This window comes from Rhinatrema bivittatum, chromosome 1, assembly GCF_901001135.1.
Source record: "Rhinatrema bivittatum chromosome 1, aRhiBiv1.1, whole genome shotgun sequence".
In the NCBI taxonomy this organism is placed as follows: Eukaryota; Metazoa; Chordata; class Amphibia; order Gymnophiona; family Rhinatrematidae; genus Rhinatrema; species Rhinatrema bivittatum.
This window is the reverse complement of record NC_042615.1, coordinates 723,914,859-723,939,250: the sequence shown is the minus strand read 5'-3', so window position 1 is coordinate 723,939,250 and position 24,392 is coordinate 723,914,859. Positions and strand designations below refer to the sequence as shown.

Below are 24,392 nucleotides of genomic sequence, written 5' to 3'. Positions count from 1 at the left end.
ATCCGCCATGTTCCTGATGACGTAGGGCGTGCACGCGCTCCGAAGTTTGTACCAGCAAGGGCGCGAACCTCGGGGGCGTCCCCCCGTAGTGACGTCATCCGCTTCCAGCATAAAAGGTCTTTGCTTACGCTTACGAATCGAGTTAGCAAGGGATTGATTGCGGGGATCATCTGGACCCGCTTCATTCTCTGCTGCTCTGCCTCCTCAAACTTACCCTCGGGTACCCGCTCCTTGGGGCCCCGCTCTCTCCTCTTGTTTTCAGATTGCTAAGACGGGATCCGGTACTTGCTCCTCGAGGGCCTACGTCCCTGAACGCTCAGAAGACTCCCTATTGCCTGGAAGCGATCGCAGACGTGAACATTGTGAGTTTCTATTTCAGTTTGCATATAGGAACCGGTACTCGTTCCTCGAGGGCCCATGTTCCTAGAACTCTGAAGATTCTCTTCTGTTTAAGACGCTATCACAGGTATGGAGATCGTGAGTTATTACAGATTGCAGATAGGAACCGGTACTTGCTCCTCAAGGGCCAATGTTCCTAAAATCCTCCAAAGACTCTCTTCTATTTCAGAAGTTATTTCATATACAGATATTGTGAATTCTTATTTCAGTTTGCATCTAGGAACCAGTACTCACCTAGAGGCTCCTGTTCCTGAATATACAAACTATTCTCTATTGCCTAGAAACCATTACAGAGATAGATAACTGTGAGTCACCATCGCTCTCTCAGAGCTGTCCCTGGAACCAGGTACTCGCTCCTCAAGGGCTTAACTCTCCAGCTACTGAGCCTTCTTATTAATCTATGTGAGTGTATCATCTACTTCTGGTTATGTATCCAGCATACCCTGTCTACTCACTATCTCTGAGTCTCTCTCTACAGCTCAGCAAACCCGGAGATAGCAGTTCCAGGATCTGAAGGACTTCAGCCCTGCCGGGCACATCAGCTCATTACTGCCACCTCTGGTGGTTCTACTACCTGTCTAATAAAGAACTATCTGTGTCTGTCTCCATACTCCAGCCTAGTCGGTGGTCCCTCTCATGATGTCCTCCTGGGGGCGCTGTCATCTGCCATCAGCCCAAGGATTCACCATTCTACATTAGAGTACTCATCATCTCTCTCTTCAAGAGTTGAGTACAACATACTGCTACCTTGCAGTCTACTCTCAACTGTTGCTGTCCTCTCCCCTCTGGGGAGCAACTCCATAACAGCTCCTACAACAGATTGCTACTCTGCAGTCCTAACCTATACAGATTGCTAACCCTAGTGGAGTCGTTAACAGATTGCTAGCCCCTCTCCTCTGGGGGAGCAAAGCTCAACAGGATTGCTAGCTCCTTCCCTTGGGAGGAGCATACCCTAACAGACTGCCAACTCCTAGCAGAGACTCTAACAGATTGATAACTCCGCTTTCGGAGTCTAACAGATTGCTAACTCCGCCCTCCTGGCGGGGTGATCGCTAACAAAAGCTGAATCCCTCTTCCCTGCACCATCGCCTCATCCACGCATTGAAACTCTGGAGCTCTGCCTGCCTCTGGGGACCTGCACGTGGAACAGGAAGCATTTCAGAGAATGCCACTCTGGAGGTTCTGGATTTCAGCTTCCTACCTAAAATCCTAAATTTGGCTTCCAGAACCTCTCTCCCACATTTTCTTATGTCGTTGGTGCCCACATGTACCACGACAGCTGGCTCCTCCCCAGCACTGTCTATAATCCTATCTAGGTGATGCGTGAGGTCTGCCACCTTCGCACCAGGCAGGCAAGTTACCAAGTGGTCCTCACGTCCACCAGCCACCTTGCTATCTACATTTCTAATAATCGAATCACCAACTATGATGGCCGGCCTAACCCTTCCCTCTTGGGCAGCAGCCCTGGAAGACTTGTCCTCAGTGCGAGAGGACAATACATCACCTGGAGAGTAGGTCCTTGCTACAGGATCACTTCCTGCTACACCAGGGTGATGTTCTCCTACTGGGAGACCTTTATGATCCAAGGCAGCCCTGGGGCTGCCAGACTGGATTTGAGACTTGGCTACTATGTCCCTGAAGGTCTCATCAATGTAGCTCTCTGTCTCCCTCAGCTCCTCCAAGTCTGCTACTCTAGCCTCCAGAGATAGGACTAATTCCATGAGAGCCAGGAGCTCTTCGCACCGAGTGCACACATACAATCTCTCACCGGCAGGTAAAAAATCATACATGTGAGACTCAATGCAAAAGACTGGAAAGGCCCCCTCTTGCTGCTAGACTGCTGCCTTCATCTTAGTTTTATTGAGTTCCTCGTTAAGTTTAGGATACTAAGGGAGTTGGAATGAGAGTACTTTAAATTTACAGGTGAATTTAGTAATTAATCAGCTAGTCTACAAGGGGATGATTAAACTTTCAATAAGGGCTGGTACGATAGTATGATTTAGATAAGACCCTGATTTATTTTTAATGAGAAAGTGTCTCGTGCCTAAAAATCAAGGGTTGAGTGGGTGGGAAAGAGACACTAGACTTAACTATCTCTGGCTTGCTTATTACCACAGACACATACAAACTCTAAAGAATATATCTCTTAATTTCACCTTTCACCAAACTTTTATAAGCCCAAAATTTCTGAAAGCTATACTTACCAATCCTCTTTAACCACTCTTAAATTAATCTTCACTCAGTTAATGGAAGGGTTTGAGATTCGCTCGCCTAATGGCGCGCGCTTCCGGTCCTCCTCTACTGCAAAGGATGTGGGGCCTCTGGAAGCTGGGGCTGTGGAAGTCAATCCCTGGATCGCTTGCAGTGACCTCTGGACTCCTCTCCCAGGGGATGCTGGGAGCAGTATGCAGATGAGCCTTCCGGTCCTCCTCTACTGCTTTATTCTTCAAAAAGAAAATAGATACATTAAACTCTAACAGCAAGGTAAATTCTAACCAGGAACTTAAGATGCCCACCAAAACAGGTATAAACTGGAGCAGTTTTGAATCCACCTCAGTATTATAAATTGAATCTCTTATTAAAAAATGAAATCCAGCAAAACATCCAATTGATGCTACTCCAGTTACTGCTCTCAAGACTATCGCTGACACGATTGCATCTCCTATCGCTGAAATAGTTAACCTGTCTTTAAGAGAAGGCATTTTTCCGGACATCTTAAAAAATACGATAATTAAACCTATCCCTAAAAAACCCAACCTGGATTTTACACAATTAAATAATTTTAGACCCATTTCAAGTTTATCTTTTATAGCAAAAATTTTAGAAAAAGTTATTCATAAACAACTTGATAATTTTGGTTTTAGGAAGAATTTTAATACTGAAATACTTTTAATTGCATTGACAAATACGGTTTTAAGAGGTTTTGATACAGGGCTGTTATGGTTATTGGTGTTTGGACAATGTGGCAGCTGACCACGCCCACGGGGGGCAGTCCCGTGAGGGTCCACAGTGTCAGGCTAAACTCCGGACAGACAAACACAGATTTGAATCTTTTATTAAACAGTATTTGGAACCACCAGAGATGGCAGAAGTGAGTAGTAGTTGTAGAGCCCGGCTGGGCACATCTCTCACAGAACGCTGGAACAGTTCCTCTGTAAGCAGTGCTGTAGTGGAAAGAGACTGAGAGTTATGAGCACACAATAGAATTAGCATTCAGAGTCCCAAGTAGAATAGGAGAGCTCCAAGACAGGGAGAGCAGGCCCTCAAGGAGCAAGTACCTGATCCCTTAGAGCAGAGAGACTCGGTAGCGTTGTACTCACTAGCAGTAGCCAAGATTCCACTAGACGAGAGGTCTGGCACCGGAGCAGAGGGCAGGCCGTCGAGCGAGTACCTGATTCCGGCGAAACGGTACTGTAGAGAGAGATGTTTCTTGTACTCACAGATGATGACTGTAGTTAGTTCTTCCAAGTAGAAGGTAGAAGTTGCAGGCAGCGACCCAGGGAACATGGGCCCTCGAGGAGCAAGCACCTGAAAGAAGCAGAGAGGCCCCTGAGGAGCAGGTACCCCATTAGTGAACCCCGAAGAATAGTAAGAGTTCCAGTAGAGCTGGAGTGGCAGAGTAGCTTAGAAACGGAGAGCGAATCCCATCCGTAAGTTCCGGTTGCTAACTCAATGAGCTAGCAAATGCAGTAGGTAGATATACCCTGGAGTCGTGATGTCAGAACAGGGGGACGCCCCTGAGGTTCCCGCCAACCTGGAAATAAAGATGAGGGTGGTGTGCATGTGCGCGCCTAGAAGTACCTTGAAGGAGCATAGCGGGAGGCAGCACCAAAGCCGGTTTGGGAACACTGGAGAGGTCGGCAAACAGATGCCGCGGTGGCCATCAGTCCAAGGTGAGTGGGAGGAGCCGCAAGTAGAGAGAAGTAGGTGGGGCGAAGCCGTCGAAGACCGACAGATGCAACAAGGGCAAAGTTATTTTTTAATTCTTCTAGATTTGTCGGCAGCATTTGATACCGTCGACCACAAAATTTTAATCAATCGTCTAAGAGAAATAGGAATCACAGATTTAACTCTAAAGTGGTTCACCTCTTTCCTTAATAATCACTCGTTTCAAGTAAAAATAAAGAACTCCATTTCAGATAAAATTCCACTACAAATGGGAGTACCGGAAGGGTCAACTTTGTCAGCTACTCTTTTTAATATTTATGTTCTACCAATCTGTCACCTTCTTACCGGACTAGGCTTAAAATTTTACATATACGCAGATGACATACAATTCTTGGTCCCTATTGAAGATTCAATTGAACACACATTTTTAAATTATTAAAGTTTACATAACTGCCATAAAACAATTATTACAGCACATGAAATTGATCTTAAATATGGAAAAAACTGAAATAATTTTACTTGAAAGAAAATGCAGTCAAAATAGCATTCCAGATTTGATTTTTGAAAATAATGTTAAAATAACACTATCCTTTTTTGAACAAGATCTTGGGGTCATCATAGACACAGAATTGAGTCTGAAGAAACATATTGCCACTAAATTAAAAGTCGGATACTTTAAATTACTAACTCTAAGAAGATTGAAACCATTTTTAGAACAATATGATTATAGAATTGTCCTCCAAGCTCTAATATTTGCAAATATCGATTATTGCAATACTCTGCTTTTAGGCTTACCGCAATCTACTATCAGACCCCTCCAGGTTTTACAAAATTCCGCTGCCAGAATCCTGACTGGGACAAAAAAATGTGATCATATCACACCAATCTTAGGGCCAGATTTTAGTAGCTACGCACGGGCGTAGATTTGAACGTGCAACCCGGAGCACACAAATCTATGCTCGATTTTATAACATGTGCACGCAGCCACGCACGTTATAAAATCCGGGGTCAGCGCGCACAAGGGGGTGCACACTTGTCCACCTTGCACGCTCCGAGCCCTAGGGGAGCCCTGATGGCTTTCCCCGTTCCCTCCGAGGCCATTCTGAAATCGGAGCGGCCTCTGAGGGAACTTTCCTTCCGCCCCCCCCCCCCCACCTTCCCCTCCCTTCCCCTATCTAACCCGACCCCCAGCCCTACCTAAATCACTCCCTACCTTTATTTTATAAGTTGCGCCTGCCTCTGCCACTGCCCCCGCCCTGCCCCCGGACCGCCCCGCCCCACTCCCCGCCCCTTTTTTCAAGCCCCCACATCACCGGGCCTATGCAAAATAGGCTCGGCGCGCGCAGGAGCAGGTTTAAAAGGGTTAAGCGCGTAACCCTTTTAAAATCCGCCCCTTAATCTCTTTACACTGGCTTCCAATAAATTACCGGATACAATATAAAACAGCATGCATAATACATAATATAATCCATGGTGAAAGAACCGAATGGTTAAACTCAATTTTTCAATTGCACATCCCACAAAAAAATTTGAGATCAACAAACAAAGGACTTTTGACAATTCTGACAATAAAATCCGCCAGACTTAGGCCTGGATTTATCAAAATGCGAAAAATATTGCATGAGATAGGAAAAGGAGTGAGGGTGGACCATTTTTAGTAGTCTTGAAGGAGAGAGAGAGAGACAGAGAGATTAGCCGTAATGCCCTCACACTAGATAGGTATTTATATCTCTATGGGAGGCCCACCTAGTAACTCGAGGTGAGGTTTAGGTATTAGTGTAGGGGTTAGGGGCCACTTTGACATTCAAAGTGAGACGTACGAATGTCAAAGTGGCCCCTACATTAATACCGAAACCTGACTTCGCGTTACTAGGTGGGCCTCCCTTAGAGATATAAATACCTATCTAATGTGAGGGCATTATGGCTTCTCTCTCTCTCTCTCTCTCTCTCTCTCTCTCCATGTATTATCACAAACAATGCAATTAAGATTACAAGTAGATAAGAAATTTAAGGCAGAGCTTAAAACAAGGCCCTTTTAAATGTGCTTATACAGAAAACGAGTAACACACATAACCCTTGCTTTCTTTTTATTGTCATATCTTTTAATTCTTATTTTTTATACTAATATTGAAACCTAATGTTTTATGTGTTCTTAGCAACTGCTTTTAGGAATAGTAATGCAGTATGTTTTAGATTTTTAATTTCTATTTTAACAGCTAAACTATAAAATCTCTGTAATCTTTTAAAAATTATTTTAGCTGTTATTACTATTTATTGACAGTATTTATTATATTTCTCTATTTTATTCAATTGTAATTCAATTTTATTCAATTGTAAACCGTTGTGACTGTATATAAAAAATAATAAAACCATATAAACCATGTGGAAACCATTGATTTCATACCCATATTTTGCAAGCAAGACAGCAAGATATCATGATTTAAGGTATCAAATGCTGAGATACATCTAACAATACTAAACTAAAACGAGTACCATTATCAAAATTGTATCTAAAAACATAAAAAGTGGATAATAAAAGTGTCTCAGTATTATTGCAAACTTTCCTAAATCCAAACTGATAAATATCTAAAAGATTTTGATCTTCAATAAAATCCTGTAATTGTGACAATGCGGCTGACTCTATTTTTGATTAAAAAAAAAAAAAAAGACAATGATGATATAAGTTGATAATTATTAAAGTCCCATGGATAAGAGCCTGTTTTTTCAGAATTGGCCAAATGGAGGCAGACTTCAAAACAGGTGGTAAAAATCCCTCAGACAAGGAAGTATTGACTAATGATGTTAAAAAAATCACTTAAATTGTTTCTCAGAATTTTCATAAGTGCAGTAGAGCATTGATGCATTGAGCACAAAGCATTATTTAGATTGGCCATAATGTCAATAATGCTTTTTGAAAAGACAGCATTAGAGAGATTCCTGTATTTGCTCTTCATTAAGAGGAGAATCCAAGGTAGGTCAAGTAAACTGTGGCAGATCTTTTACTAAATTCACAACCTTTTCCTTAAAAAAGCATGCCATCTTCTCACAGTTCTCGTCTCTGTTATCAGGAGTTGTGCTTACAGGATGGCAAGAATCGATTTTACAATATGACAATTTTTTTTCGTGATTTTCCAATTCATGAATCCATTTAGTATAAAAATCTTTTTAAGCAGTGTCATTAGCAAGATTTATATTCAAATAATCGTAGCCTATAGATGTTCAAAGTGTCAGCAGATTTTGTTTTTTGCCACACGTGCTTTGCTCTCTTTAGATTTCATTTAAGTTCTCTAAGAAGGTAACTTTAAAACAAGTGCGCAGGCACCCATACACGCACATATGGGCATGCGAGTGCACCTAGACTGGAATTTTATATCGTGCGCACAGATGCACGCATATGATTTAAAATATGCTTACTGCACGTATGTGTGCTCCTTATTTTAAGCAGTTACTCAAGCAAATGTATTTCACGTATCTTCCTTGGGACTTTGCCGGCTTTAATGTACACAGGTAAGCGGATTTTAAAACATGCTCACGTGAAGGACATTCCTCCCCCCGGTTGACCCAGATCCCTCACCCCCATCATTGTAGGCCTAAACAGAGATTTATGCAGACTTACAATTTTTTAAAAGCAGAAGTAAACATGTGCTGCTAACAGCCCACTGCACACTGTGGCCGCTGGATTTAACATACAGATTTATGTGCATACATTTTGACCCCTCCCTAGAATGCTCCAACCCCACCCCCTTTTTTTTTTTTACTCATGCACATGCATATGTGCACCTATTTTGCAGTTTTTAAAATATGAGTTGCTCACGCTCAGCCCCTATACTCATGTATATGGGCCTATTAACGCAAGCAGCTCTTAAAGTTCAAGGGGCAATATGATCTAAAGCAATAGTTATGGAAGACTGCCATATTTGAACTGCAGAGTTCACATCAGAAACAGCGGCATTTTCTAATAGTGAAATCAATTTGTCTTTCAAGACATCAGTCTCAATATATGCCCACTTGTACATTTTTGATGGCATAGTAACTTTAAAACCTGCGTTGTAAACTGGAAATTTTAATTGCAGAAGATAATGATTTCACCAGGGATCCTCTAAGCTTTAATAGAAAAGTAGTCATCTAACAGATAATTTTCTCTAAGGAGCATTCGATCTTAGGTGTGTCCCAATTTGAGTGGGCATGTGAACATGTTGAACCCAACCTAGAACTAGCATGGTATTTAAAAAATCATCATAACTAGGTGATAATGGATCACTATCCACATGTAAGTTAAAATCACCTAAAATGATAAATCACCTTTTGATCCAATTTCAAGGCAAACAGAAGATCAGTTAATAAAGCATGATGTACATTTTAAAAAAATGAAGGGGCATAAATCAAACAGACACCCCAGCCATTGGCAGAAACTACCAATATCTCAAGCTATGGAACCAAATCAGCCATTACTTGTGATAAATACAGATCATCTTTAGCAAGAATCAATAATCCTCCATCTCATTTATCTGAACATGATTAAGAAAATTTATAAGAAGAGACACGTAACTGATTAAATAAAACCACATCAAACTGTAGCAGCCAGGTTTCTGTGATGCAAAATAAATCTTGTTGTTGACACTTTAAAATATCAGTCAAAATGGGCAGCTTCTTCTTAATCAATTGGCCTTCAGAGAGATGTCAACTTGGTTTGTCTATTTCCTGTTTCCGTCACCAGCCCCACTATTACCCTGCCACTCTGCAGGACCCTGTCAGTGCCTACAACATCCAGAAACCCTCAGACACAATAACTTTGGGGCCGATGCAAGCACACTGTTTAACCCGCTGTCGGACACGAGTTAAATAGGCACTGATCCACCCCTAATGCAATAGGGGAATTAGCGCCTATTTAACGGGCGTCCGACGCGGAGTGAATGAGTTCACACTCATCACATGCAAATGCATGTGAATGAGGCTATTACTCATTCACTCCAAATGCAAAAAAAAAAATGTGCATCTCAGCTATTAACACCTGCCTGGAGCAGGCACAATGCCTGCGTTAAAAATAATATTGCATCGGCGCCTTTGTCCTTATTTATTCCCTGAGCCACAGCCAGTATTATCATGAAGCACAACATGTAAAACACCTACAGGTCTAGTATCTAATTCAAGAAGGCATGAGAACCTACTCTTACAAATATTACCTTGGAAAGTAAATGCACCCCCCCCCCCATTCTAGAAATACCCATACACTAAGAGGTTGATTTTAAAGCGTTACTTGCGCAAAAATGCCCAGAAGCAAGGCAGATTTTAAAAAGCCACAAATTATGCACTTATGTACCCGTGCATGCATGAAATATAAGGGGGAGGAAAAGGGGCATGTTATTGGCGTTCTGGGGCAAGGCCAACATGTACAACTGTAATTCTATTTTAAAACCTCTGAGGTAGATTTTAAAAACATACGCGCGCGCGTACAAAAGTACGCTGGATTTTATAAGATACGCGCGTATCTTATAAAATCCGGGGTCGGCGCGTGCAAGGGGGTGCACATTTGTGCAACTTGCACGTGCCGAGCCCTGCGCGCGCTGCCCATTCCTTCGGAGGGAACTTTTTTTCTACCCCCCGCACCTTCCCTTCCCCTACCTAACCCACCCCTCCGGCCCTATCTAGACCCCCCCTACCTTTATCGGAGAAATTACTACTGCCTCCGGGCAGTAGTAACTTACGTGCGCCGGTGCGGCAGGCCCCGACACAGTCCACTGTGTCGGGGCACTTGGCCATGCACCTGGACCGCCCACATGCCCCCGGACACGCCCCGATCCCTAACTGCGCCCCCTGGCCATGCCCCTGACCACCCCTTTTTGTAAGCCCCGGGACTTACGCGCATCCCGGGGCTTGCACGCGCCGCTGAGCCTATGCAAAATAGGCTCTGCACGCGCAGGGGAGGTTTTGGGGGTAGGTTTTCTGGGGTACGCGCGTATCCCTTTGAAAATCTACCCCAAAATGCGCACATGATTTAAAATTCCAGCGTGTCTTCGCTCACATACCAACACGCACGTGTATAGTCAAGCTCAAGCCGATCCTCAAAACACCTAACTTACCTACCACAGACCCAGCTAACTTTAGACCCATAGCAAACCTCCCTTTCATTTCCAAAGTCATGGAGAAAGTTGTAAACAAACAACTTACTGAATACCTTAACGAAAACAATATCCTCGCCTCAAACCAATTTGGCTTTCGTAAAACTATGAACACCGAATCATTATTAACATCACTATCCGACACTATCATTTTCAACCTAGAAAAGGGCCAACCTTGCCTCCTCGCTCTCTTGGATCTCTCATCAGCGTTTGATACCGTAAACCACTCATGCCTCCTGCAACGCCTAATAGACATCGGCATTACAGGAGTAGCTTTTAACTGGTTCAAATCGTTTTTGGAGAACAGATCATACAAGGTCAAGATAAATAACAAAGAGTCTCATACCATCGAATCCAAGAGGGGGGTACCACAAGGATCATCCCTCTCCCCGACTCTTTTCAACATTTATCTGCTCCCACTCTGTCAACTTCTCACCAACCTTAAGCTAAGACATTACCTATACGCGGATGATATTCAAATTCCGGACAGTGCTTCAAACCACTATCTTTGCCAAAACAGACTACTGCAACTCCCTGCTCCTCGGCCTTCCTAACAACGCCATTCATCCCATTCAAATTCTGCAAAACACAACAGCCCGAATCCTGACCAACCTACGCAAACATGACCATATTACACCTGTTCTAAAAGATCTACATTGGCTCCCAATAGCATCCCGTATACAATATAAGGCACTCTCTCTCATCCACAAGGCTTTATACAATCCTGAAATGAACTGGTTCAATGAATCCTTCCGCTTACACCAGTCCAATAAACCTACCAGACATGCACATCTCGCAACCATGCCTATCCCCTCTCCCAAACTCCACAAACTAACCTCCACAAGAGCCCGTGCACTATCCATCGCCGGGCCGACCCTTTGGAACACAATGCCAGTTGAACTACGGCAAGAGGAATGCCTGAAATCCTTCAAGCGGAAGCTTAAGACCTGGCTATTTGCCAAAGCATACACCTAATCTCCACTCTGCCTTTCCACGGCCCCCCTTTCGGTACCCCGCTTTTGCCCCATCCTTCTTCTTTCCGCCCCCTTCTCCCCTCTTCTCCCCCCTCTGCTCTCCACTCCCCCCTCCCCCCCTAATATTCCCAAATCCCTTTTCTCTCAGTTCTCTCAACATTGTACATATGTATATAATTGCAATTCTTGTTTAATATTTAATGCAATTTATCCCATGTTCTCTTATCCCGTTATTCCCTTGTTAACATGTTTTATCTGTTCCATGTAAAGCGCCATGCATGGCGTATATTTGCGTTACACTGTGAACCGATGTGATATCCTGGATGAATGTCGGTATATAAAAAATTTTAAATAAATAAATAAATAAATAAATATAGAAGATTCCCTACACAAAGCTTTATCATACTGGAATAAATGTCTATCAGCTATCAACAATCTACTCGCCAGCATCAACCTGGTTCTAAACAAAAACAAAACTGAAATCCTCATTATAGCACCGGAAAACTATACCCCCTCCTCACATTATAACACTAATCAACATCCGGACACTGCAGGGCTCTCCACCACGCAACAAGTTAGAGACCTGGGAGTCATCATAGACAGCAGACTCAATTTCAACAAATTCGTCAACAACACAACAAAAGAATGTTTCTTTAAACTTCAAACATTAAAGAAACTTAAACCACTCCTCCTATACAGAGACTTCCGCATGGTTCTACAAGCCATCATTCTCACTAAGCTGGATTACTGTAATTCTCTCCTCCTAGGCCTACCAGCATGCACCATCAAACCACTTCAGATGGTCCTGAACGCCTCTGCAAGAATTCTATCAAATGCCAAAAAAAGAGATCATATCACCCCAATCCTCCACCATCTCCACTGGCTTCCGATTAAATTCAGGATCCAGTTCAAGTCTTTAATGATGATACATAAGGCCTTACACAACATCGCACCTCTCAACCTAACATTTCAAATTCAACTACACACATCCGTGAAACCAACCAGAAGCGCCTATCAGAACAGACTAATCACTCAACCGGCGAAATCCGTTCTGAGGAAACGTGCATTATCCACAGCAGGTCCTTCACTTTGGAACTCGCTACCTCCAGACCTTCGTCTTGAACCATGCCACCCTACATTTAAAAAGAAACTTAAGACTTGGCTGTTCAAACAAGCTTTCCCCTAGAGCTAAGAACACGTTGAAGAAAATGTAACCTACTTCGATTAATCTGTACAATGTTAAAACTTGTTTACTTAATTTTCAATGTTCAATTGTAAAAACTCCTGTTTTATTCTTATTCTGTTCTATGTAAACCGCTAAATGTAGCGACAGTTATTGTTCCTTGTGAACCAGGGTGATATGTATATTATACAGGAACCTCCGGTATATAAATCATTTAAATAAATAAATAAATAGTCACACGCACGCTCATTTAAAATTACCGGCTAAGTGCTGCATTTTTGTGCTTGATGGCTTGCTATCTAAACTACCACCCTACATAACTACCCAAAAACTGAGCCAACTTTCAGGCCCCTTTTAATAGCCAAGCACTATAGTTTAAAAAAAAATAAATTACAGTTTTGAAGCTTCTGGAAACCTATCTATGGACACCCATGTCCATAGGGAGACACCCTATGGACATGGGTGTCTCCACCTCTCCCACCAATGCAGTGCCATCTGACTGCTCGTATGAAGCTACACATCATACCCTGGAGCATAAAACTGATGAATGACATATATGCTCTGCTTTCTTCACAGAGTTGACCAGCTCAGAGGAGGAGAAAGAGACAGTGGAGCACCTGACCCCCTCCTGCAGCAGACGACCACCACTGCCACCAAGGTATACTGTGCAGTTCGTACGTCTCACTCTACATGAGAACTGACCCCATACCCTAAACCACCACCAACACCTCACCTCGACCTATTAGATGGCCCTCTTATAGAAATATAAATAATTGCACACCGTGAGGCCCTCTCCAGAGGTTCTCTCTCTCTCAGAAATGGTCAAAATGCAATTCAAAAAATGTATTGTGTATTGCGTTATGGCCATTTCGGGCATATCATACAGCTTTTAATGCCTGGAAAAAAGGTGTAGTTATTTATGGCATTAAAATTGTGATATTGCCCCTCTTTTGACTAAATCCCACCCTCTTGGGAAACCTGTCCCTGATCCCGCTCCTCACAAAAATTTGCATTCATGCCATGCTTTACTGTTCTTATCGCATGTGTTAATGTATTATCGCGTGCATTAATGCCATAACGCATTTTGATGAATGACCCTGTTAGACCTACGAAAGTCCTACAAGAAGACTGCTGATAATGTGTTTTGAGGACTCTCATACAAAAGCTCCCAACTGTGAGTGGTCCTTGGTGTTTCCAAGGACCACTCACCACGCCCCCTCACCCACCTCCACCACCAGTAACCTGTAAGAACCCTCACGTTGCACTAATTGCTGCTAGTTATCAGAGTTTGCCTAGCTCCTGAAGCTGGGTCACCACTATAATTTTCATCAGCTGCTTCTCATCCCAACAATAAGTACACCATGAAGAGATAATAGTGCAGATAAAGCTAAAACACCCAGTACAAACTATTAGCCTTATATATAGTAATACACAGGGCACATAAACATTCCTAAGAGATAGATTGTTGCTGATGTAAGTTTAATTCCTTATTGAGAAAAAAGCAGGTTTAAAGAATAAAGTTCTAGTACTAAATATATATTATGTAGGCTTCTGAGGATGTGGTCATTATCCACACATGCCTTCTTTCCTATCCAAGATATAAGTTCTGCTGGTGGGATAGTTGCAGGCTGCATGTCACCTGGGACACACAGAGTTAGTCCAGGTCTTACCCACATTAATAGCTATAGGGATAAACATTGAACTGGCTCTGAAAGTCCCAGATAAGATGGATCCTGCTACTATCCCGTTTCTAAACAAACTCTGTGCACTCCCAAGTGGAAAGTATGCATATACCACCACATTACAGTGGCTATGCACATGTATATTACACCAATATATGTAATGTAATAACAAACGTGTATATTTGCTATTAATTTAAAAAATGTACTCTTTATAATTACTCATGTAAATCACACCCATATATATATGCGCAAATACATGCCATTTACATGCATATGTAGAATAAAAGGTTTGCTCCCATTGCTTGTCTGCCTACTTGCACCATGGCTGGAAGGAGTGGAACACTATTGAGGAAGCCTAGCTTCTTACATAAGTAGGTGAACTTCCTTGTCCAAGAAGTCATGAAGGTCCAGCTTGTCCTACATGACCCCAAATCCAGGAGAATGAGCTCATACAGGAAGGAGAAAACAAAGAAGATCCACCACAGACTCATTGCGATCTTTCACAACCACCATATTGTGAAAGATCTGAGCTACAAGGGGTGGGACCTCCAACTTTTGGTGAAGCAGAAGCAGGCCAGGATTAGAGCTGACAGCTTAATCACTTTTTCTACAGTAGAACAGATGGTGCTCATCACTATTTTGGAAGTAGTTGTGGGAGGTGTGAGACACTTACATAAGAACATAAGATTTTGCCATACTGGGTCAGACCAAAAGTTCATCAAGACCAGTATTCTGTTTCCAACACTGGCCAATCCAAGTCACAAATACCTGGCAGGATCCCAAAAGGTTGATAGATTCCATGCTGCTTATCACTGGGATAAACAGTGAATTTTCCCAAGCCCACCTTAATAATGGTTTATGGACTTTTCTTCAAGGAACTTGTCTAAACCTTTTCTAAATTCAGCTATACGAACAGTTTTTACCACATCCTCCAGCAACAAATTCCAGAGTTTAATTATACAGTGAGGAAAAAATATATTCTCTCCTATTTGTCTTAAATGTCTAATAACTTTATTGAATGTCTCCTAGTCTTTGTACTTTTTGAAAGTGTAATCAACCAATTAGCGTTTACCTGTTCCACTCCACTCATTATTTTATAGATCTCTGTTATATTTCCCATTGGCCATCTCTTCTCCAAGCTGAAGAGCCCTAACCTCTTTGGCCTTTCCTCAAATGGGACATTTTCCATCCCTTTATCATTTTGGTTGCACTTCTCTATTTTCTAATTCTGCTATATCTTTTTTGAGATGCGGTGACCAAAACTGCTCACAATACTCAAGATGTGATAGAAGCATGGAGTGATACAGAGGCATTACAACACTCTCTGTTTTATCCTCTGTTCCTTTCCTAATAATTCCTAGCATTCTGAGCAGAGGATTTCAACATATCCACAGTGATGCTTAGATCCTTTTTCTTGGTGGTGACCCCAATATAGAACCTTGCTTTTTGTAGCTATATTTTGGGTTGTTCTACCCTACATACAATAAGAACATAAGAACATAAGAAAATGCCATACTGGGTCAGACCAAGGGTCCATCAAGCCCAGCATCCTGTTTCCAACAGTGGCCAATCCAGGTCATAAGAACCTGGCAAGTACCCGAAAACTAAGTTTGCACTTGTCCACATTAAATGCCATCTGTCATTTCAATGCCCACTCTCCCAGTGTCACAAGATCCTCTTGTAGTAATGCAGTAGTGCACTTTAGTAAATCAGCCCCTAAATAATGAAGATTGGTCCTGTAGGAACCAGGTGTTGCATAACCTTTGCCTCCCCTATTGCAGCAGCAATCAGAAATATGATAGAACATGCAATATACCTTTCTAATCAGCATTCAAAACTGAATTAAACAACATATAACTAATGGTTTGTATGGCCACTATTAGCTTGCAAAACGGTTTTAAAACGAAAGGGGAAACAGCTTTTTTTCTGTTTGTTGCTGGAATTTTCAATCATTTTTTGCCTTTCTTGAGACAATTTTAGTGGTCGACCATCACCAAATTCCGTAAAACACTTGTCTGCAGTCTTGCCCCATGTCCTCTGAACCCAGCTTCCACTTTAACCTAATTTTTTGGCAATCCATTTTTTTTGTCATAAAGGTTGCTCCAGCATCACGCACCTCATGAAATGCAGTACACTGAGGGGTAGATTTTAAATGCTGCGCGCGTGCGTCCCTGTGTGCACGGTTCCCGGCGTGTGCACATGGATGCGCTGGCGCGCGCATGTTATAAAATATAATAGCCGTGCTCACATGCATGCCGGATTTTAAAATCTTCGCACGCATGTGCGGGCAGTGCACGCAGGGAGGCCAATTTTCAATTAATACACGCGGCGATGCAATCAAGCCTCCCCCAGTTCCCTCTCAGTCCGCTCCAATTAAGGAGCGGACTGAGAGAGAACTTCCCTACCCCCATACCTAAACTCCCTCCCCTCTTCCCCTCTCCTCCCCACCCCCTAAACCCTATCCTTGAACTTACGTTCTTCTTGTTTTATTACTTATTGCTCCTCTGGAGCAGAAGTAATCTGCAGGTGCTGGCTGCCGGCATGCGCTTCCCTGGGACAGCGGCTAATGGCCACTGTCCCAGCCGGCCTCTGTCCTGCCCCGCCCCACCCCTTTTTCAGGGCCCGGCGCTTGTGCGCATATTGGGACTTATGTGCGTGGCTGGGCCCTTTGGAAAATGTGCACGGCGCGTGCAGGGCCCGTCCACGCATGTAAGTCACGATTTTTACACGCGGGGCCTTTTGAAAATTCGGCCTTTAATACGATCAATCTGACGCTGTTTTTCGCTATCTTACATTCTGTCCATAAATTATAAATTTAAGTAATGTGTAAGTTACTGTTAAATTCCAAATTAAATGGCCTACAAAATGGAACAAAAAAATGATATTAGTGACATAATCCAGTCGGCGAGGAGGCAAAGGTTATGCAACACCTGGTATAGTGAAAAGTGTTGGAGTGTTCATATAAGTACTAAAAATAGACCTCACAGTTCCAAATCAAGCTCCAGTTTTACTCCCTTTTAAATTGTACTTACAGAGGTCTCGCTTCCTTCCAGGAGTTCCTGTGGCCAGCCAAATTTCCCTACATCCTTCCTGTTACAAAACAAGCTCCAGCAATTTGTCACACGTCCTTCCTTATCGAGTGGTGGGTTCCAATTGACTAAAATTTTAAAGCAAATATACCGTACATTTAAAGATTTTTCACAGTTCCTGAACTTGTACAGGACTGGCCAGAATAGAGCCACCTTTCTGTTACCATTTTATCATAAAAAAATGAAATTCTACGCCAAACACAAAATTTAAAGGTTACAAAGTTTTGTTATTACTGACATTTAAAATAACCAATCATTTTCTATTTAGGAGAATGTAAAAATTGTGAGAGTAAAATCCTTAGACACAGTCCTAAAAAAATCTCCTTAAACTCTTCTTTTATTTCTGAATCTTAAACAATCCAATCTTTAAAACAAAATACAGTTCCTATCCCACCCACCGTCCCACCCCCGCTACTGGCTGTGTTTTTCCTTCCGGCTGCATCAGGAGGGACAGCACCACAATAGGTAAACAAACACACAGCTGAAAGGTGAAGTTACTTATGGATCCCTCCTATATAGAGTGAGGGTTTACAATCAGTTTGCCACACACATGCAAACGCAGTGTGAGTCCCTATTCAGCTCTGTTGCTGTGCTTCACCCCCTGGAGATCTGCTGTGAATTTTAGCGCTGTGCTAAAGGAAAGGATTGCAGATCAGGTAGTGGTAGAGGTCAGGGACCTCAGAAATAAGTTGTATCACGCAGCCAGTGTGAGTAGCAACATTAGTCTGGGACAGAGTTTTGGCAGCTGTACAGGAATTTGCATCTTCCCCCCTGCTCCTATGGCTCTACAGTATTAGTAGCAAACAGTTGGAGCTAGTGCACTGAGCGAAAATCTGATGATACAACTACCCTATTGATGGGACTGCTACGGCCTGGTTCATCCATCTGCTGCATTGGCTTGTCAGCATTGTGAGGGAATGCATGAAGTGAGCATTTACTTAGCAAGTTCATCAGAATTGCATGCCACAACTGAAAACAACAAAACCACCTTGCACATGTTTGCTATAATTCCTGGTGTGCTACTGATCACTTGGGCCCTCTACTACTACTACTATTACTTAACATTTCTATAGTGGTACATGACATACGCATGGCTGTACAAACATATACAAAAAAGACAGTCCCTGCTCAATAGAGCTTACAATCTAATAAGACAAACATTCAGAATAAGAGACTTGGAGCATTTCATAAAGCAAGACAATGGTTAAAAAAAAAAGAAAGTTAGTTAATGAGGCTATAAGCAGACAATCAGGCCTAAAATTTGAAAGCAGCCTCAAAAAGGTGGGCCTTTAGATGGGATTTAAACACAGCGAGAAAGGGAGCATGATGTACCAGTTCAGGAAGCCTATGCAAAGCACATGGCTGCATCATTTCCCTTATTTGATGAGGTATTCCCCTGATATACAGAGATCGTTTTTCAAGATGGCTGCCACTTCAAACGTCACACTCCGTATATGGCAAGATTAGCTCTGTCATATCCGGTTGTCATTCACCCCGCTCGATGGGGTTCCCTTTAAAAATGGCCTTTCCCCCAGAGTTCATTGTCACAACTGGGAAGCAACGCTGACAGGTAGCTTTTTAGCACCCAAAGTAAGTAACAGATTTGCCTTGTGGATAGCTACTTTAGACTTTTTCATATTCAATTGTTAAATTGCTCACTGTGCTCTTTCTCATTTTTTCACGTTGCATTTTTTTAGCACAGCTTAAAATTTCTCCCGATGTTATATTGACCACAATTCTACAAAATGTAAGTGTTCCAACATTTTTCACAGCCTCGTTGTCTTCTTAAGTTTATTTGCTGGTAAAAAAAGGTTTTTTCACTTGTCTCTTATTGCATAGATATGCTTGCACAGCTTTCAGCTCCTGTTCCTGAAGAAGAAGCAATTTTTGCTTCAAAACATTGCAGTGTCGGAAGGAAGACACAAAGGAAGCCACAATTATCGCTGCATCATTGATTGTTTATTCATTGACATGTGCAGAAGACTCCAACCACAACTATAAGCACAAGCATATGCTGCATTATCTAAACCAAGATAAGTACAATCCATTTTGGTATAGCCCTTGAAGGGGAATACAAGACTTTATAGAGCACAATAAGAAGTGACCAATGATTATAAAGCCCCAGCGTTCGTAAAGGCTTTTTCACATATAAGCCAACAGTTGCAAGGGCGCTGTATGACAGTCACTCTTCATCATTAATATGGACCTTTTTCACATAGCAGAATACCTTTAATTTTGACTTTATTCAGTTTTTCTGCGTTTTTTTGTGATACTACTATTATTATCTTTGAGTTTAAGGAGACAGCAAGACATCCAGGCAGCATTATCAGACAAATAGACCAAGATCTGAGACTGGATTTCTGGTGAAATTTCTGATGTAGAAAGGTAGATCTGGGAGTCATCAGCATAAAAATGGTATTGAAAGTCTTAAGAGGAAATCAGAGTACCAAGGGAATTAGTATATGGTGAGAAGAAAACCCAGAGGCACATCAATTGATAGTGGAATGGCAGTAGAGGATGAACCACCATAGGAAATGTTAAAAGTACAATGGGAAAGATAAGAAGAGAACCAAGACAGAACAGAATCCTGAACTTCAGTTGAGGACACAGTATCAAGGAGAAGGTGGTGATCAACAGTAACAAAAGCAGCAGATAGGCAAAGAGGAAAAGGACAGAATAAAAATCTTTGGCTTTAGCCATAAGCAGCTCATTAGAAACTTTGACAATGAATTTCAGTTGAATGTAGAGGGCAAAAGCCAGACTGAAGTGGATCAAGAATGGCTTTAGTGTACCGATGGACTAGTCGTGGGGCAGCTCTACAATCAGCCAACTCATCCCAGGATGCCAAAATAATGCTTCGTGACTCCCACACTGTCATCAGACGCTGCCGGACACTGTCCAGCTCCTCCCGTGGCAAGGATGCTGCCATCTCTTCTGGCCGTGTGTTGGAGTCATTTTTTGTTACTTTTGCTGAGGATGTATATAGAGGGTATGCCATATAGATTCAGAGTTTTCACCCAGACACAGAATAGTTTGAAGGCCACAGGCCAACCTCTGAGTGAACTCCTATTTACTGTCTTGCACTGTGAAATGTTTAAGAACAGGCAAGAGTTTGTTTACTTAGTTATTCCACTAGGTCTATGATGAAAAAGCCTGAAAGAGAGAATGAAGGACACACAGCTGTGCCTGAAATTTGATAAGAAATCAGAGGAAGGGAACAGCACTGTTTTCCACAAGCTTTTGTAGTGTATAAGGAGAGACAGCGAGAGAGAAAAAGAGAGGAGAGAGAGAGCTCTGGACATGATGGTACAGGCTGATCCTTTGGAAACGTAATTTTTTATATCTATGTAGCAATTATTAGTATCTACTATTACTTCTTCTGTGTAATCTGACTTTATTTGTTCTATCCTCCTATTGCTCAAATAAATTCACTTTCCTAAATACCTGGAACCGTGATGTACTGAATCAAAGTTTGTGTGTGGCTATTTGTGTTGGGAATAAGCTCCTGGGTTCAAGCCCCCAGGTATAATCCCAGTAACTGTGCGTTTATATGGGATAAGCCCCCCAGGAAGCCTCCAGTGTAGACCTCAGTGAGATTAGCTGCCCTCCCTCCCCCAACACACACACACTTATCTATGTTGCGCATCCCTGCCATGCTGGTGCCGCGACTGGGCCTGCTCACCTCGGGCTTCCCTCCACGGGCTCCGTTCCGTCCTCCTTAGCTGCTGCAGCCAGCTCTTGGTGTCCCCAGCGCCTGCTCTGAACACCTCTGGCTTCACAGGCCTCTCAACGGAGCTCCCGCAGGGGCTCCACATCCTCAGCCCTGCCCTAGGCGCGCGTGGCCGGCACTCCCTCTTTTAAAGGGCCCAGGGCAGGAACCTCGGGCCAGGCGCCTCCTGATGACATCACATAGCGTCTTATATAAGGCAAGGGTCTTCCCTCAGTCCCTCGCCTTGGCAAACGGGTCGTCACACTTGTGTGAAGCTAGTTGCCGTCCTGTGTTCCGGCGTTCCTTGTTCCTGTGCTTAATCCAGTGTTCCTGCGTTCCTTGTTCCAGTGCTTGTTCCAGTGTTCCTGCGTTCCTTGTTCTAGTGCTTGTTCAAGTGTTCCTGCATTCCTGTGTCTTCCAGTACTCCTGCGTTCCTGTGTCCCCGTGGTCCTTCCTGTGTTCCAGCGTCTGTTCCTGTTTCCTGTTCCACGTTCTGCTAACCAGGTTGTACCTTCTCGGACTGATACAAGGTACTGACCTCGGCTTGCCTTTGACCATGTTTGGACCGCTGCCTGGAACTGACCTCTGCTTGCTACTGTTATGGTTTTGAAGTGTTGAAGTGGATTCTTGGGTACTGCAGCGATGGCCACTCCCACAGGGAGGAGCCCCGTGAGGAACCGCCATACTAAGCTAGACTCTATACACACAGACATAGAGAATTCGTATTTATTATACAGCCTGGTGGTACTGCTCAGGGATGGCAGCAGTGAGGTAACCCAGTAGAAGAGTCCAGGGGTCCTCAGCAGAGGAGACCAGTCCCATGCTCAGGTAGATGGTAGGCTGAATAAGATAGTAGAGAAGTCCCGGATGCGCTGAAGCTGAAGGTGAGACAGACTGACAAGGTTAGTTACTCACTGACGTAGATCACTGTATTGATGAAGATCCTGGCAGGCAGAAGTAGATGAACTGTAGGCACCAAGGTAGGGAGAGCAGGCCCTCGAGGAGCGAGTACCCGGTATCCCAGATAGGTACCTGAAAGAAGCATAAGGGCCCCCGAGGAGCGGGTATCCAGGTTAGAGATGAATGACCCCGAAGGGAAGAGAGAAAGCTTCCAGTGGCTGGTGGCTGCTGGGAAATGGCAGAGCAGCTTAGACCGGTGCGATTCCAATCCTTGCTAACTCACCTGAAAGAGTGAGCTGAGCATTTAAATATCCCCAGGAAGAGGGCGGAGACCTCCCGGGTGTGGACGGCATTCCCGCACTGACCCCTTTAAGGAAGGGGCCGGCTTTGCCGCGTGCGTCTAGAGGACGTCGGGGGCGGGGCTTCTGCTGCGATAGTGTCCCGGCCGCAGGGGTAAGCCTCTCGGTGTAGCGGTAGACTTCAGAGCCTGAGGATGCGCCCACGAACCCAGCCTCGAGGATCTGGAGCACAGCGGTCCATGGCCGGAAGGGGTAAGCTCGGTCAGCCTCGGTCTCCCCGGCTGACTGGCATAACAGCTACTGACCACGCTCGGACTGATACCCAGAACTGACCTCTGCTTGCTACTGACCATGCTTGGACTGATACCTGGAACTGACCTCTGCCTGCTACTGACCACGCTCAGACTGATACCTGGAACTGATTCTGCTTGCTACTGACCACGCTCGGACTGGTACCTGGAACTGACCTTTGCTTTGACTGATCACCCTTGGACGGATACCCTGGCTTTGACCCGTGCGCTCCATTCAGACATTCTCTTTGCTTCTCCTGAGACCACCAGGTCTGCCTGCTCTGATGTTGCCCGCAGCCTTCCACAAGCTAGACCACTAGGCGCTGCCTATCCTGTCTGGAGGACCTTCATTTCCTGTCTCATTTCAGTGGTACACTCTGTTCCGGTCTAGCTCATCTGTTCTCCACTAGCCACGCACCCTTGCTGTTGGTGGGCACACCTCTCCGCTACCTCTCCAGGAGACCCTTAGAGGCCCACCTAAGCCCAGGCTGTCCAGGAATCCAAGGGCTCAACCCACGGAGCCCCCGGACTGTTATTGGTGAAGCTCCAGCTAGTCTCTACCTCCTTGTTTGCTCCACCTCCTGGCAGCAGGCGCCCTCTGGGAACCCTCAGAGGGCCGTACCAATCCTGCGCCAGGCCAAGGGTCCATCTCCAGTGCAACAGGTTGCCAAGGCCAGGGACTCGGCGGAGTTCCCCGCTTTGAAGGTCATTCCGGGCCTAGTTACTTGTGTTTGGGAGCAGCAGCAATTCTTTGAGGCATTGCCACCTCGGTAGAGAGACTATGATCACAACTCGAAGAGTCCGCTCTGGCCAACCCAGGGACTCTTGCATCAACACTTCCACTGCCTCATCGCCCTCACGGGCACTGCTGACCCTCCCAGCTCCTTCCCGTTTCAATGGGGATTCTCGTCTCTGCCAATGTTTTATCAACCAGTGTTATATGCAGCTTGCACTACAGCCTTCTTTATTCCCAGATGAAGTGACGAAGATCACTTTTATCTTATCTCGTTTGGAAGGGAAAGCCCTGGTATGGGCCTCCCCGCTTTGGAAGCATTCTGACTCCATACTCCAGCAGCTCCCTCAATTCATTTACACGTTCCGATGCACTTTCGATGATCCTGGCCACCATCTCCTCCACCTCTGCTAGGGGTCCCATTCCCTTTCAGAATACACCATGGAGTTCCGAACCCTGGCTATGGAATTGGGATGGCAGGAAGACTGCCTGTGGGCACTCTATCTCGAGGGCCTGTCATCCACTCTAAAAGACGAATTGGCAGCCCGAGAAATTCCTACGTCATGGGAGGGTCTCATCGCTCTGGGAATGGCTCTGGGAAGTAAAAGCCAGCCGACGACCGGCCCTGGAACAACCTCGATCCATTAGCTCCAGACCAAGGGCATCATCGGTGGCTTCCCCGCCAAAGGAAGAACCGATGCTAATAAATCACGGTCATCTTACTCCCGAGGAACCCCTCCAAAGACAGAAGTCCGGTCTTTGCCTCTACTGTGGGTGTCCTGGTCACCTTATCCAGACCTGTCCGGTGCTTCCGAGAAACTTCAGAGCCTAAGCCCGGCAGGGGTCCTGAGCTTGGGCACTACAGTCACTGGCCCTCAACTTCTGCTGCCTGTCTCCCTCCTCAGGGAGGCGCACTCCTTCTCTACCACCGCCCTCGTGGATACTGGGGCTGGTGGAAATTTCATTCTCGAGGAACTAGTTACACTACTCCAAATTCCTACTTAACCCCTTGAGGTGCCTTTGCAAATTGCCTCCATCCATGGAGAACCTTTACCTGATCGCATCACCCATCCGACTAGGGCTCTCCACAAAGAAGAGATAACCCTCCTGATCCTCAAGCGGTCAGT

At 44.3% G+C, this 24,392-nt stretch overlaps 1 long non-coding RNA gene across 1 annotated transcript in view; it reads left to right on the top strand.

Annotated features, from left to right (window-relative positions):
* Positions 1–20,100, top strand: part of LOC115076118 — a 35,179-nt gene extending 15,079 nt beyond the window's left edge. The window contains exons 2-4 of the long non-coding RNA XR_003852689.1: positions 13,140–13,221; positions 19,032–19,081; positions 19,174–20,100. This is a non-coding gene — a long non-coding RNA (uncharacterized LOC115076118). The remainder of the gene's footprint in view (positions 1–13,139; positions 13,222–19,031; positions 19,082–19,173) is intronic.
* Positions 20,101–24,392: the final 4,292 nt, after the last annotated feature.